The sequence below is a fragment of the Artemia franciscana genome, chromosome 19, assembly GCF_032884065.1.
Source record: "Artemia franciscana chromosome 19, ASM3288406v1, whole genome shotgun sequence".
Classification (NCBI taxonomy): Eukaryota; Metazoa; Arthropoda; class Branchiopoda; order Anostraca; family Artemiidae; genus Artemia; species Artemia franciscana.
In genome coordinates, this window is record NC_088881.1 from 26988429 (window position 1) to 27003117 (window position 14689).

Here is a 14689-nt window from a genome sequence, read left to right on the forward strand (position 1 = left end):
GAAAAAAAAAAGCAAAAAAAAAAAAACAAGATGATATATGCATACTGCTACTAATACTACTTCTGCCACGACAACTATTGCTACTACACAAGCTAAGGGCATTAAGGTGAAGTTTTTAAGGAATATTTTGGCAGAATTTGTACTAAATCAAAACCAACTATGATCATGTAAATTGTCAAAAGGGTGACATAGTAATATCACAATAAAGGCTTTTATTGGGATTGTTTTATTGTTATCGCTTTTATTGTTATTGTTTTATTGTGAAAGTTATACCTTTCAGGGTAAGTTGTGACAGATTATGAAATAGCCAGAAGACAATATGTATACTTTTAACACTACTTCTTCGGTTACTGTAACTAATTTAAATAAGGGTGATAAGTTGAAAAGTCTATAGAACGTATAGAGTGAGTTTCAATTAAACAAAAGAACTATGTACATGCCTGTATTAAGAGGGCATGTAAAAAATATCATAGGCAGCGCTGCTCTGTTATAACTCGTAATATCATTGCCATTTTAAAGGGGCTAATTTGATTGGGAATTAAAAGTTCTAGAGCCCTTTTTAAGAGTAACAAATGATTGGAGAGCATCAGTTTCCAAAAATTAATTAAAAAAATTTTTCTGCAAAATAAGTTTTCAAGGAAAAGTAAAGAACCCCATTAAACCAAAAATGAGCAAAATTAGAATCAAATAATCTATCAAAAGAATCGATAAATAGATGAAACCCAAAACGAACAGAAATTACAATAAATAAGCGAGTCAAACTCAAAATGAGCAGAAGTTAGCAGGATTGGGGCTCACAGCCCCTGTGCCTGCACAAGGTCACAACATAAAATGCCCTTCATTTTGCGGCAGTTTTACGCTTGGTAGATTTTTTATTCCATTTTTTCTCGCGGAAAAAGTTTTAATTAATTCCATACAAGTATATTCCCTTAAGTTATAAACTGAATCAAACGCTTGTTCATAATCTATAAAACTGAGAACTACAGGCGTTCGATGACAAAAACTTCCCAATCATTAATCAAAGAGAGAAAATTTGGCCGACGCATACAACTTGGAATCACCTTTCTTTGGAATCTCTTTCTAGGCGAAAAAGGGGAAGTACCAAATCATTTTAGGAAAACCTTAATTAAACCACTGTGTAAGAAAGGTTACAGGAGTGAGTGTCGTAATTATAGAGGCATTAGTCTGGTCTCTGTAGGTAGCAAATTACTCAGTAATTGATACTTTTTAGGCTGGGAGATGCAGTAGACAAAGTTTTAAGGGAAGAACAGTGCGGTTTGGAAACGGTAGAGGAGATGTCGACCAAGTTTTCCCTCTTAAGTTAATAATTGAGAAGTCCCTTCGTTGTCAAACACCTTTGGTCCTCAGTTTTATAGATTACGAGCAAGCTTTCGATTCTGTTGATAGAAGAGCGTTAGAAAAGGTCTTATATCCTTATATGGTATACCAGAAAAATACATTAAAGTGATTTGTGCTATGTACGAGAATAATATTGCTGCGGTTAGGGTAGGAAAGGAGGTTAGCAACTGGTTTTGTATTAAATCAGGAGTTAAGCAGGGTTGTGTTATATCCCCCTTTATATCATGAAAAGAGAAATCACTAATGCAACAGCACAAATACACACACACACACAAAAAAAAAAAAAAAAAAAAAAAAAAAAAAAAAAAAGATAGAAGGAGAAAAGGAAGACTGTTTCCCTAAATTAGTGATTAATATAGACCAGCACTTGAATAAGGCCTTAACCCTACTCATCCATACAATCACATAGGTCAAACAGCATAGCCATACACAATCAACCATAAAGAATAATCCATGGACAGGCAGTCATGTCGTCAATAAGTATAAGTCGTCATTTACCAAACAACAGAAACAATAAAGACAAATAATTCAGAGGCAACAACCCAACACAAGGGCTCATCAGGAGAATACACTTGTCTATAGGGTTTCCCCACATTAAATTCTCTACCCAGCCAAGTGTTGTGGCTACCACAGAATATCCATGGCATCCCCGTGTCAGGTATCACCCCCAAAATACATGCCTATGAAAAAAAAACAAAAAAAACAGCAAATGTAAAACAACCAAGTAACACCAAAACAAGCTTATCCTGTTAATTTCCCTCTTTTTAGCAACAATACTACTACTACTACTACTAATGACTCACTGCAGCACCAAGCCGCCTGAGGCCAACACAGCTACGCACGCTCCTCCTCCAACCTAATCTATTTAAAGCCTCCCTCTTTACACCCTCCCAGGAAGTTCCCATTTCCTTTAAATCCTTATTTATGACATCCTCCCAACCCAGACAAGGACGACCTGCTTTCCGTGTAGCCCCAGACGGTTGGCCAAAAAGGACAATCTTCGGTAATCTGTCATCCTTCATCCGTAGAACGTGGCCTAGCCATCTCAACCTTTCTTTCATTATAGCCCCAGAAAGCGGGATTGAACCACACTTTTCGTACAACCTACTGTTTGAAATACGGTCAGTCAGCCGGGTACCCAGAACAATCCGTAGGCAATTTCTCTGGAAAACATCTAGTAAATTTTCATCTGCTTTTCGGAGTGTCCATGCTTCAGAGCCATATTTGACCACTGTCATCACTGTAGCTTCCAATATTCTAATCTTGGTTTGTAGGCTTATCTTTCTATTCTTCCAAACTTTTTTTTAACTGTGAAAAAACACCCTGAGCTTTAGCTATTCTACTTTTAACATCTTCACTGCTCCCACCATCTTTACTAATAATACTACCAAGGTAACTGAAGCTCCCAACCTGATCAATCTTTTCGTTACCTAAGGTCACCTGTTCATCTTCACTTATTCCTAACCTTAGTGACTTAGTCTTCTTAACATTAATTTTCAAGCCTATTTTAGCACCCTGAACTCGTAAAACCTCTAAAAATTCATTCATTTTGCTCACACTTTCATCTAATATGCTTAAATCATCAGCATAATCTAAGTCCAGGAGCGTTCTTCCTCCCCATTTGATTCCATGGTCTCCAATTGCCTTTCCTGTGCTCCTTAAGACGAAGTCCATCAAAATGATCCATATAAAGGGGGATAGAACACAACCCTGCTTAACTCCTGATTTAATACAAAACCAGTTGCTAACCTCATTTCCTACCTTAACCGCAGCAGTATTATTCTCGTACATAGCGCAAATCACTTTAATGTATTTTTCTGGTATACCATATAACGATAAGACCTTTGTTAACGCTGTTCTATCAACAGAATCGAAAGCTTGCTCATAATCGATAAAACTAAGGACCAAAGGTGTTTGACAACGAAGGGACTTCTCAATTATTAACCTAAGAGTGAAAACATGGTCGACACATCTTCTACCTTTTCTAAAACCGCATTGTTCTTCCCTTAAAACTTTGTCTACAGCATGTCTCAGTCTAAAAAGTATCATATTACTCAGTAATTTGCTACCTACAGAGACCAGACTAATGCCTCGATAATTCCGACATTCACTCTTGTCACCTTTCTTATACAGTGGTTTAATTAAGGTTTTCCTAAAATCATTGGGTACTTCCCCTTTTTCAAAAATCATGTTCATAATCTTCAGTAGCTTATTCCTAACCTCAGAGCCACCATATTTAAGGAACTCATTAATCATACTATCAGCACCTGGGGCCTTATTATTTTTTAATCCTTCTAGTACTGTCGCTAATTCTTCCTCACTAAACAAATCTTCCTTCACATCCAAGGTATCACAAACTTTTTCATTTTCATCTATATCTTTTCCTGCAACTGTATCTCGGTTTAGCACATTCTCAAAATGTTCCACCCATCTTTCTTTAACTTTTTCCTTATCACTAATTGTGGCCCCATTTCTATCTTTAACTGGGACTAGTCCGGATCGGCTACTCCCTTTCAATTTATTAACATGCCAGTATAATATTTTACTATTATGCCGTCTAGCCGCATCTTCCAGATCCTCAGCAATTTTATCCATCGCCTCCATTTCACATCTCCTTAGTTCATATTTTAGTTCATATTAGCAACAATAGGTAAACTAAATATGATAAATTTTACCAAATAACAAATATTAACACATTGCAAAAAACCTGAATGAACTAAACAATTATAGAATTAGAATAAACAATTAGAATAAACAATAGAATTATAATATGGATCATTTTGATTGGCTTCTTCTTAAGAAGCACAGGAAAGGTAATTGGAGACCACGGAATCAAATGGGGAGGAAAAACGCTCCTTGACTTAGATTATGCTGATGATTTAAGCATATTAGATGAAAGTGTGAGCAAAATGAATGAATTTTTAGAGGTTTTGCGAGTTCAGGGTTCTAGAATAGGCTTGAAAATTAATGTTAAGAACACGAAGTCACTAAGGCTAGGTGACGTTGGATAACGAAAAAATTGATCAGTTGGCGGCTTCACTTACCTTGGTAGTATTGTTAGTAAAGACAGTGGGAGCATTGAAGATGTTAAAAGTAGAATAGATAAGGCTCAGGGAGTTTTTTCACAGTTAAAATATTTGTAAGAATAGGAAGATAAGTCTGCAAACCAACGAAAATGTACTAGATGTTTTCCAGAGAAATTGCCTACGGATTGTTCTGGGTACCCGGCTGACTGACCGTGTTCCAAACAGTAGGCTGTACGAAAAACGTGGTTTACTCCCGCTTTCTAGGGCTATAATGAAAGAAAGGTTGAGATGGCTAGGCCTGGCTCTGCAGGTGAAGGATGACAGATTGCCGAAGATTGTCTTTTTTGGCCAACTGTCTGGGGCTACACGGAAAGCAGGTCGTCCTCGTATGAGTTGGGAGGATGTCATAAATAAGGATTTAAAGGAAATAGGAACCTCCTTGGAGGGTGTAAAGAGGAAGGCATTGAATAGATTAGACTGGAGGAGGAGTGTTCGTAGCTGTGTTGGCCTCAGGCGGCTTGGTACTGCAGAGATTTATTAGTAGTGATAGTAGTAGTTTAGTGCTAGGTGATCCAGAAATTCCTGATTTCCTATCTTGAGTGACTACGATCCTGTTTTTACTCCAACATTCATATTTTAGTCTTGAACCTCCTTCAAGCATATCCAGTTTATCCTTTCGAAAACCAGGATAACTCAAATTAACAGGAACATTTTTCACAATGACTCATGTACGTAGGTTTATTATCAACAAAAAAGGGAGGAGTTCAGGAAGGGAGTGGGGAAAATGACCAGTTTTGAAACTTTTCTGACAATGGGTGCAATTCATTAAAATAAGTGTTGAACTTGCCACTAAGCATGGGATAAGCCAAATCAGGGATTATCAGGAAAATATTTACGTTCCGTATCGCGAACTCTGGTACAATTGTGTCTTCAGCGTCACAGCTTTCAAACCCTGCGATAATGTCGAAAATGCCATTTTGTAGGGCGTTGTTGTCAACTCGCCAGCGTGTTTCTTCCCTCAGAAATTTGATTTCAGGAGGACAAGCTTTCTCGCATCAAGCACATCGGTAGCTAGAAAAAAAAAAAATCCAAAGCATGGTTTTTACTTGGATCATGAACGACCCCTTATTCGAAATATTCTTTTACGAACTTCAACACTGGATTATAAACAAGAGCCAAGAGCTCATATTGCATGAGCTCTAGCAAAATTCTAAGAATCAATAGATTGATTTAAAAGGAAAGTCAGAGCCTTAATGCCAGTCGGGATTTAAAATAAAAGCTCAGAGTCATGAGGTCCTTCTAAACATCAAAATTCATTAAGACCCTATCACCCAGTCGTAAGTTATAAATATCTCATCTTTTTCCAATTTTTCCTCTCCCTTCAGCACCCAGATTGTCGAATCGGGGAAAACGACTTTATCAATTCAATTTGTGCATCTCCTTGACACGCCTACCAATCTTCATCGTCCTAGCACGTCCAGAAGCACCAAACTTGCCAAATCACTCAACCCCACCCCCTAACTCCCCCAAAGAGAGTATATCCAGTACGGTTACGTCAATAACCTATCTACGACATTTGCTTATTCTACCCACCAAGTTTCGTCCCAATTTCTCCACTCTAAGAGTTTTCTAAGATTTCCAGTTTCCCCTCCAATTCCCCTCAATGCCAACAGATCTGGTCGAGGTTTGAAATAAGAGCTCTGAGACATGAGTTCCTTTTAATATCAAATTTCATTAAGATCCAGTCACCCGTTCTTAAGCGAAAAATACCTCAATTTTTCAAATTTTTCCAAATTAATACCCCCAACTCCCCCCAAAGAGAACGGATCCGTTCCAATTATGTCAATCACAGGTCTATAGCTTGTGCCAATTCTTCCCATCAAGCTTCATCCTGATCTCTCCACTCTAAGCGTTTTCCGAGATTTCCGGTTTCCAATATTTCTGTTTCCCCCCTCCAACCCCCTATGTCCCCGGATCAGATTCCAATCGAAAATAAAGCTCTGAGATACGATATCCTTCAAACATCAAATTTCATTAAGATTCGATCACTCCTTCGTAAGTTAAAATTACTTATTTTTTCTAATTTTTACGATTTAATCGTCCCCCCACTTCCCCCCAAATGGCAGAATCGGGAAAACGACCATTTTTAATTTAATGTGGTCTGGTTCCTGATACGACTGCCAAATTTCATCGTCCTAGCTTACCTGGAAGTGCCTAAAGTAGCAAAACCGGGACAGACAGACCGACCGACAGAATTTGCGATCGTTATATGTCACTTGGTTGATACCAAGTGCCATAAATACATCATCTTTCATCCAAAATTCCAAGATCTACCATTATCACTTACAGTAGTATAGCCCATAAACCATCATTCCACATTTCAATTATGAACCAATTCGCTTAAATTATGCAAGACCGTAAATCATAGGTCTTAGGAGTCCTGCGGTGGCGCACTGAGATCGACCTTAGCTTGGTAATACCGGACCCAGAAATCGAACCCACCTGTAACACCACCCTACAGGGCCGACACAGTGACCTTAGTAGTCATGAGGTGTCGTCAATCTGACTACTTACTTGTAAGCCGTAGGAGTGCCAATATTTGTTTATCTTTCAGTCCAATTCAATAACATAAATAGGTCTAGTCACTTTCTGTAGTTTAAATTCAGTCAACTTTTAATCTGCAATTTTCATCATATATATTATTCACTTTAGATATTTGGTTATTGACTACTGAAAAATAACTGAATTTTTGAACTCACTTATTTAAAAAATTAAAAAAAACATATTTTATAAGAATTTTTCGTAAATGCTCCTGCGTAAATTAAAATATAATAGCATTACAGCCATAACAATCTGCCCTTTAGTATGCTTGAACAAAAGGAAGGAAAAAACACTGGTATTTAGAGGCTATTTGAGGCTCCAGCTCAGATATTTAAAATTTCCAACATAGCAACATCTTACGAATAATAACAGTCAGGTCGGAGCATTACGAGTGCAGTAAATATACAAAAATACAAAAAGCTCGATTTAGCGTCAAATAATGGCACTGTGTATCAAAAGAGACAGTATTCTTTGTTCTACCACAGAGAGCCATTGAAGAAAATCGACTACACTAAGAATGTAACAGCTTGTTGGTGATATAACAATTTTCATAAATGCTTGTGGCACACATTTTTTTTTCAGAAAAAGAAAACTACCAAATCAATATCGATAAACGTCAATGTCACACGTCAAAATGTCAAACGTCAATGTCAACGACCGATCATGTACTCGCTGATTTCTTATTTTGGACTTCTATATTGCATTATTTATTTTTACTCATGACCCTGTGCATCTGTGCATCAAACGAGAAAGTAAGCTTTGTTATATCATGGAGTATAACAATTTTCATAAATGCTTGTGGCGCACATTTTTTTTCAGAAAAAGAAAACTACCAAATCAATGTCGATAAACGTCAATGTCACACGTCAAAATGTCAAACGTCAATGTCAACGACCGACCATGTACTCGCTGATTTCTTATTTTGGACTTCTATATTGCATTATTTATTTTTACTCATGACCCTGTGCATCTGTGCATCAAAAGAGAAAGTAAGCTTTGTTATATCATGGAGAGCCACCGAAGAAAATCGACTACACTAAGAATGTAACAGCTTGTTGGTGATATAACAATTTTCATAAATGCTTGTGGCACACATTTTTTTTTGTCAGAAAAAGAAAACAACCAAATCAATGTCAATAAACGTCAATGTCACACGTCAAAATGTCAAACGTCAATGTCAATGACCGACCATGTACTCGCTGATTTCTTATTTTGGACTTCTATATTGCATTATTTATTTTTACTCATGACCCTGTGCATCTGTGCATCAAAAGAGACAGTAAGCTTTGTTATATCACGGAGAGCCACTGAAGAGAAAGTAAGCTTTGTTATATCACGGAGAGCCACTGAAGAAAATCGACTCCACTAAGAATGTAACAGCTTGTTGGTGATATAACAATTTTCATAAATGCTTGTGGCACACATTTTTTTTTGTCAGAAAAAGAAAACAACCAAATCAATGTCAATAAACGTCAATGTCACACGTCAAAATGTCAAACGTCAATGTCAATGACCGACCATGTACTCGCTGATTTCTTATTTTGGACTTCTATATTGCATTATTTATTTTTACTCATGACCCTGTGCATCTGTGCATCAAAAGAGACAGTAAGCTTTGTTATATCACGGAGAGCCACTGAAGAGAAAGTAAGCTTTGTTATATCACGGAGAGCCACTGAAGAAAATCGACTCCACTAAGAATGTAACAGCTTGTTGGTGATATAACAATTTTCATAAATGCTTGTGGCACACATTTTTTTTTCAGAAAAAGAAAACTACCAAATCAATTTCGATAAACGTCAATGTCACACGTCAAAATGTCAAACGTCAATGTCAACGACCGACGATGTACTCGCTGATTTCTTATTTTGGACTTCTATATTGCATTATTTATTTTTACTCATGACCCTGTGCATCTGTGCATCAAAAGAGAAAGTAAGCTTTGTTATATCACGGAGAGCCACTGAAGAAAATCGACTACACTAAGAATGTAACAGCTTGTTGGTGATATAACAATTTTCATAAATGCTTGTGGCACACATTTTTTTTTGTCAGAAAAAGAAAACTACCAAATCAATGTCGATAAACGTCAATGTCACACGTCAAAATGTCAAACGTCAATGTCAACGACCGACGATGTACTCGCTGATTTCTTATTTTGGACTTCTATATTGCATTATTTATTTTTACTCATGACCCTGTGCATCTGTGCATCCAAAGAGAAAGTAAGCTTTGTTATATCATGGAGAGCCACCGAAGAAAATCGACTACACTAAGAATGTAACAGCTTGTTGGTTATATAACAATTTTCATAAATGCTTGTGGCACACATTTTTTTTTGTCAGAAAAAGAAAACAACCAAATCAATGTCAATAAACGTCAATGTCACACGTCAAAATGTCAAACGTCAATGTCAACGACCGACCATGTACTCGCTGATTTCTTATTTTGGACTTCTATATTGCATTATTTATTTTTACTCATGACCCTGTGCATCTGTGCATCAAAAGAGACAGTAAGCTTTGTTATATCACGGAGAGCCACTGAAGAGAAAGTAAGCTTTGTTATATCACGGAGAGCCACTGAAGAAAATCGACTCCACTAAGAATGTAACAGCTTGTTGGTGATATAACAATTTTCATAAATGCTTGTGGCACACATTTTTTTTTCAGAAAAAGAAAACTACCAAATCAATTTCGATAAACGTCAATGTCACACGTCAAAATGTCAAACGTCAATGTCAACAACTGACCGTTTACTCGCTCATTTCTTATTTTGGACTTCTATATTGCATTATTTATTTTTACTAATGACCTTGACTTTTTTTTCGCTGTAGTGTAGACATTTAAGCAGTGCTCCCTAGCTTTAAATGCACTGATTTGACCTCATTGGTTTGGATGTATATTGCAGTGGTACTAAAATAAGCAAATAATTTTTTTCACAAATGCTCCTGCGTAAATAAAAATATAATACCATTATAGCCACAACCATCTGCCCTTCAGTACGCTTGAAAAAAAGGAAGGAAAAAACACTTATATTTAGAGGTTATCCAACTCAAATGTTTCAAATTTCAAATATAGCAACATTTTACACCTAAGAATAGTCAAAATAGAGAAATTTGAGGGGGGAAACTCTTTGTCGCATTTTGTGAAAAAAGTTCCGCATGAATTTACTTTTAAGAGAACAAAGAGGCGAATGGAACAGACCAGTTTCGGATATTTTAAATCATCTATTTAAAAAATGAAAAGACATATTTTAAAAGATTTTTTATATTATAATTTTTATATTATATTATTATATATTTTATATTATATTATTTTTTATATTATATATTATAAGATTTTATATTTTATAAGATTTTTCACATGGGTTTCTATGCAAAATAAGAAATAATAACTTCTTGCTCGTTACCATCTGCCCTTCGCAGTGGATGTTCTGGCCTCTCTTGTACCCAGGGAAAGTTTAATTAGCCCTCCTCCCCCCTGCCTCATACAAGTTTTCAGGCGAAATCTTAAAAAAATTCTGATTTATCAACAAAATGTGAATACAAAATAACACAAAAACATTGTCATTAATTAAATTCAATCTACTTCCTTTTATTTTCAAGGAATGGTGATGAAGATATGGGAAAAAATGAAAATTTCGTATTTAGTTTGCTTTTACTTACTGCTAACTTTGCCTTCTACTTTATTTTTAATAAAAACAAAAGGAAAAGTTACAAAATGGTTATAAACGTTCGATTATTTATTTGAAATTTTGCACCCCTAAAATTTCTCCACACTGGGGCAAGAGCCCTCTCTGCCCCTCCCTTAAAACCACCTCTGGTCCTTCAATATGTCAAAACAACTGGAAAACAACAAGAAAGTAGCTTTTACAGGTTATATAGCACAGATATTTTAAAATTTCCGTTAAAAAATAGCAACATTTCACACTGAATAACAGTTAAAATGCAATAAGATTTGGGGGTGGGAGGTAAATCTTTCGACGCCTTTCAGTAAGACAGAAATAAGTAAAGTCCCATCTGGATTTGCTTCTAAGAACACAAATAAGCGAATCGAACGCTTGACTTTAGCATATTTCACCTCTTTTATAAAAAAAATAAAAAAACGGAAATACATAAGTTTTCGCACAAGTGTTCCTACACATAATAAAACATAGCAACATAATGCCAAAAACCAATGCCTTTGATTACTCTTGAAAATGGAAAGAAAAATAACAATTATATTTATAGATTATCTCGCTTATATCTAGCAATTAGCTACATATTCACATGCTTTAATATCCTTTTAATACAAACAGTCAGATCATTAATAAATACACTAGAACAACAAAGAGCCACGTGTTACTTTATTTCTTATATTCATATAATCGAATTGAACACTTTTAGCATAAATATAGTGTTATCTTCACTCGAAAAGGTGAAAGATGGTGATTGGTATTCGTTCTTTACTAGGTTGCAGCTGCTGCTGCCACCTTGATTCATAAATTTAGGAGGAACTTATGATATCCCTGGTGTCTGTGCAACATAAAATCCCTTACAATTTAATTCAAGATTACTATGCGGAATTTGAATAGGTTTTCCATATCCTTTACCAAAGTTGTCTTTGACACCATCAACAGCTTCCACATACAGTTCATTCAGTCTATCCTTTGCCTGTAATAAATGTCAGGAGCCGGACCGTGATAGCACAGTGATCAGATTCAGAACAGATTGAGGATGCAGAGGTGCGGCAGGTCATGTCGGCCTGTATTACAGGCATTCCCTTGCCTGTAATAAATGTCAGGGCCCAGACCGTGATAGCACAGTGATCAGATTCAGAAGTGATTGAGGTTGCGGGGGTGCGCCAGGTCATGTCGGCCTGTATTACAGGCATTCCCTTGCCTGTAATAAATGTCAGGAGCCAGACCGTGATAGCACAGTGATCAGATTCAGAACTGATTGAGGTTGCAGAGGTGCGCCAGGTCATGTCGGCCTGTATTACAGGCATTCCCTTGCCTGTAATAAATGTCAGGAGCCAGACCGTGATAGCACAGTGATCAGATTCAGAACTGATTGAGGTTGCAGAGGTGCGCCAGGTCATGTCGGGCTGTATTACAGGCATTCCCTTGCCTGTAATAAATGTCAGGAGCTAGACCGTGATAGCACATTGATCAGATTCAGAACAGATTGAGGTTGCAGAGGTGCACCAGGTCATGTCGGGCGTCACTGTGCTTCCTAATCGGTTTACAGCCGTAATAACTCAGAATTTAATATCAAATGAGCCCTTCCCTCGTAATTCCATAACTGTTTATTGTATGTAATGAATCCTACAAAAAAGACAAATTATACATATACTATGCTCTTTACTTTGTCAACACGACTCTGTTGGTTATCACAAGCTAGGCCAGAAATTAGGCTCCAAACATTAATTGAGGGGTTTTATGACGACCTTTCTTTTAACAGAACCAACATTTTTTGGGTTATATATCTATATTCCGACATTCTTTTTCACAAATTGTTAGAAATGTCCATTTGGTTTCAAGTTTCGATGCTTCATAGGTCAGCATATTAGCTGCCAACTTTTTTTCGAAACATATTAAGCTATAAATAACTAACTAAAAATAATAATACATTAGTATACACAAAATCAAATAATTTTCTAATGCGAAAGCAGAGAACATTTTCAATTTTAGAATAAAGCAGAACTAGTAAATTTACTTGGTAAATAAATTTGGCTAATATACCGCAAAACTGCCTACAAAAACTGGTCTTTTCTTAAAAATGTCGGACAGAACATGTCAGACTGTTGTAATATAGTAATATCCAGTATTTTTTCTATGTTCAAGTCTTATAGCTGGAAAATTACCGTTTGAAGTTCTCCTTGGCGCTTATTTAGAACTTTGCTCCTGGCTTAAAATTAGAAGGATACTTTTATTATTCTGCTTCTTAGCAAACTATGACATCTTAAGCTAGAGCCATATCCTTAGCTTGTTACATTTCAAACATTTCGTGGAAACGAACTGTAAGTAAGGAGCGTCCCGGCTCAGGAGTAACTGAAACTCTAAATGACACCAATAGATACATCAAAAGAATCTGATTTTTATGCTGATTTCAGATATATAAGTATGATTAAGTTTAGTCTCACTCATCAAAACTTACGGTCATGAGAAATTTTACCTTAAAAAAAAAAAAAAAAATAAAACCACCCAAAAACTCATGGAATCCTAATGAAAATCACACCATCGATTCAGCGCATCAGAGAACCCTTCAATAGAGGTTTCAAGCTCCCATTTACAATAATTTGGAATTTTGTATTTTTTGCCAGAAGAAAGATCACGGATGCGTGTTTATTTGCTTTTTTCCCCAGGGGTTATTGTATCAATCCAGTGGTTCAAGAATATCGCAAGAAGGCGTATTCGAACGGAAATTAAAAGTTCTAGTGCCCTTTTTAAGTGACCAAAAAATTGGAGGCCAACTAGGGCCCCCTCCTACGCTCTTTCTTCACAAAGTCGCCCAATCATTGTGATTTTGTGATTGTGAAGTCGCCCAATCATTCTGAAATTTTGTGATTGCCGTTTTGTTTAGCATAGTCGAAAAATCTAATAGCTATGTCTTTGAGGATGACTTGATCCCCCACAGTCCCCGCGGGAAGGGCTGCAAATTGTGAACTTTTCCCATAGTTTACATACAGTATTGGTTATTGCGAAGTATACAGACGTTTTCAGGGGGGGGGATTACGTTGGAAAAGCTTTCCATGTAGCAATTTTTCATGGGAGAAGGGAGTTTTTCATGGGGACGGAGAACTTTCCATGAGGGGGGCACTGGATTTCATAGCATTGTTTAAAAAAGGATCAGAAATTAAATAAAAAACAAGTTTTTTCAACTGACAGTAAGGAGCAGCAATAAAAGTTAAAACGAACAGAAGTTATTACGTACATGAGGGGTTCGTCCCCTCGTCAATGCCTCACTCTTTAGGGTAAAGTTTTTTTTTAGTACTTTCAAAAGAGCTATTTATTCTAATTAAACAGCCTTTGTCATTCAGGGATCATTCTTAAAGAATTGGAACACATTCAAACTTTAGCGTAAAGAGCAAGGTATTAACGAGGGGGCGAACCCCCTCATATACGTAATAATTTCTACTCGTTTTAAGTTTTAATGTTCAGCTTTTATTTTTCTGCTTTTACTGTGAGAGCCTTTTAGTTATGCATTTGATACGGTCATAAAATAGGCTATTAAGTCCAAAGTTTGAATATGATTTTCACATAGATGTAACATACAAAGTTAAAGTAGGAAGAAGTGTTGGTCAGAAAGACGCTTATTCTTAAGGCTAAAATTACAGATCGACCATAATCGTCTAGATATAGATCGGACAGTCACTGAATTCTTTTGCGGGAAATGGCAAGAATGTCAATTTGGTTTCAAGATTCAGTATTTTATAAGTATCGGTTGGTCTCCATCAGTTGATCTTCTAAATGACGTCGTTTGGGGCCCAAATCGAACATCAAGGTCATTTTATGCCTACTGTCAAAGTAAAAGGTAAAAAGTAAAAAGTGAATGTTGCATGATCAAGAGTCGGTAAACCAGACAATCTATATATTAACAGACAATGGATCAGCGAAGAATGTTGTATATCTACAAGTTTTACGCAGTTAAAAATTAGCACATATCCGTTGTATATACATATGAGAATCCATACATAGAAGCCTGCCGCGTGCCGCTAGAT

At 36.4% G+C, this 14689-nt stretch overlaps 1 long non-coding RNA gene across 1 annotated transcript in view; it reads right to left on the minus strand.

The window, feature by feature from the left end:
- Positions 1–5441: 5441 nt before the first annotated feature.
- Positions 5442–14689, minus strand: part of LOC136039501 (uncharacterized) — a 137043-nt gene continuing 127795 nt past the window's right edge. The window contains exon 12 of the long non-coding RNA XR_010620464.1: positions 5442–5456. This is a non-coding gene — a long non-coding RNA (uncharacterized LOC136039501). The remainder of the gene's footprint in view (positions 5457–14689) is intronic.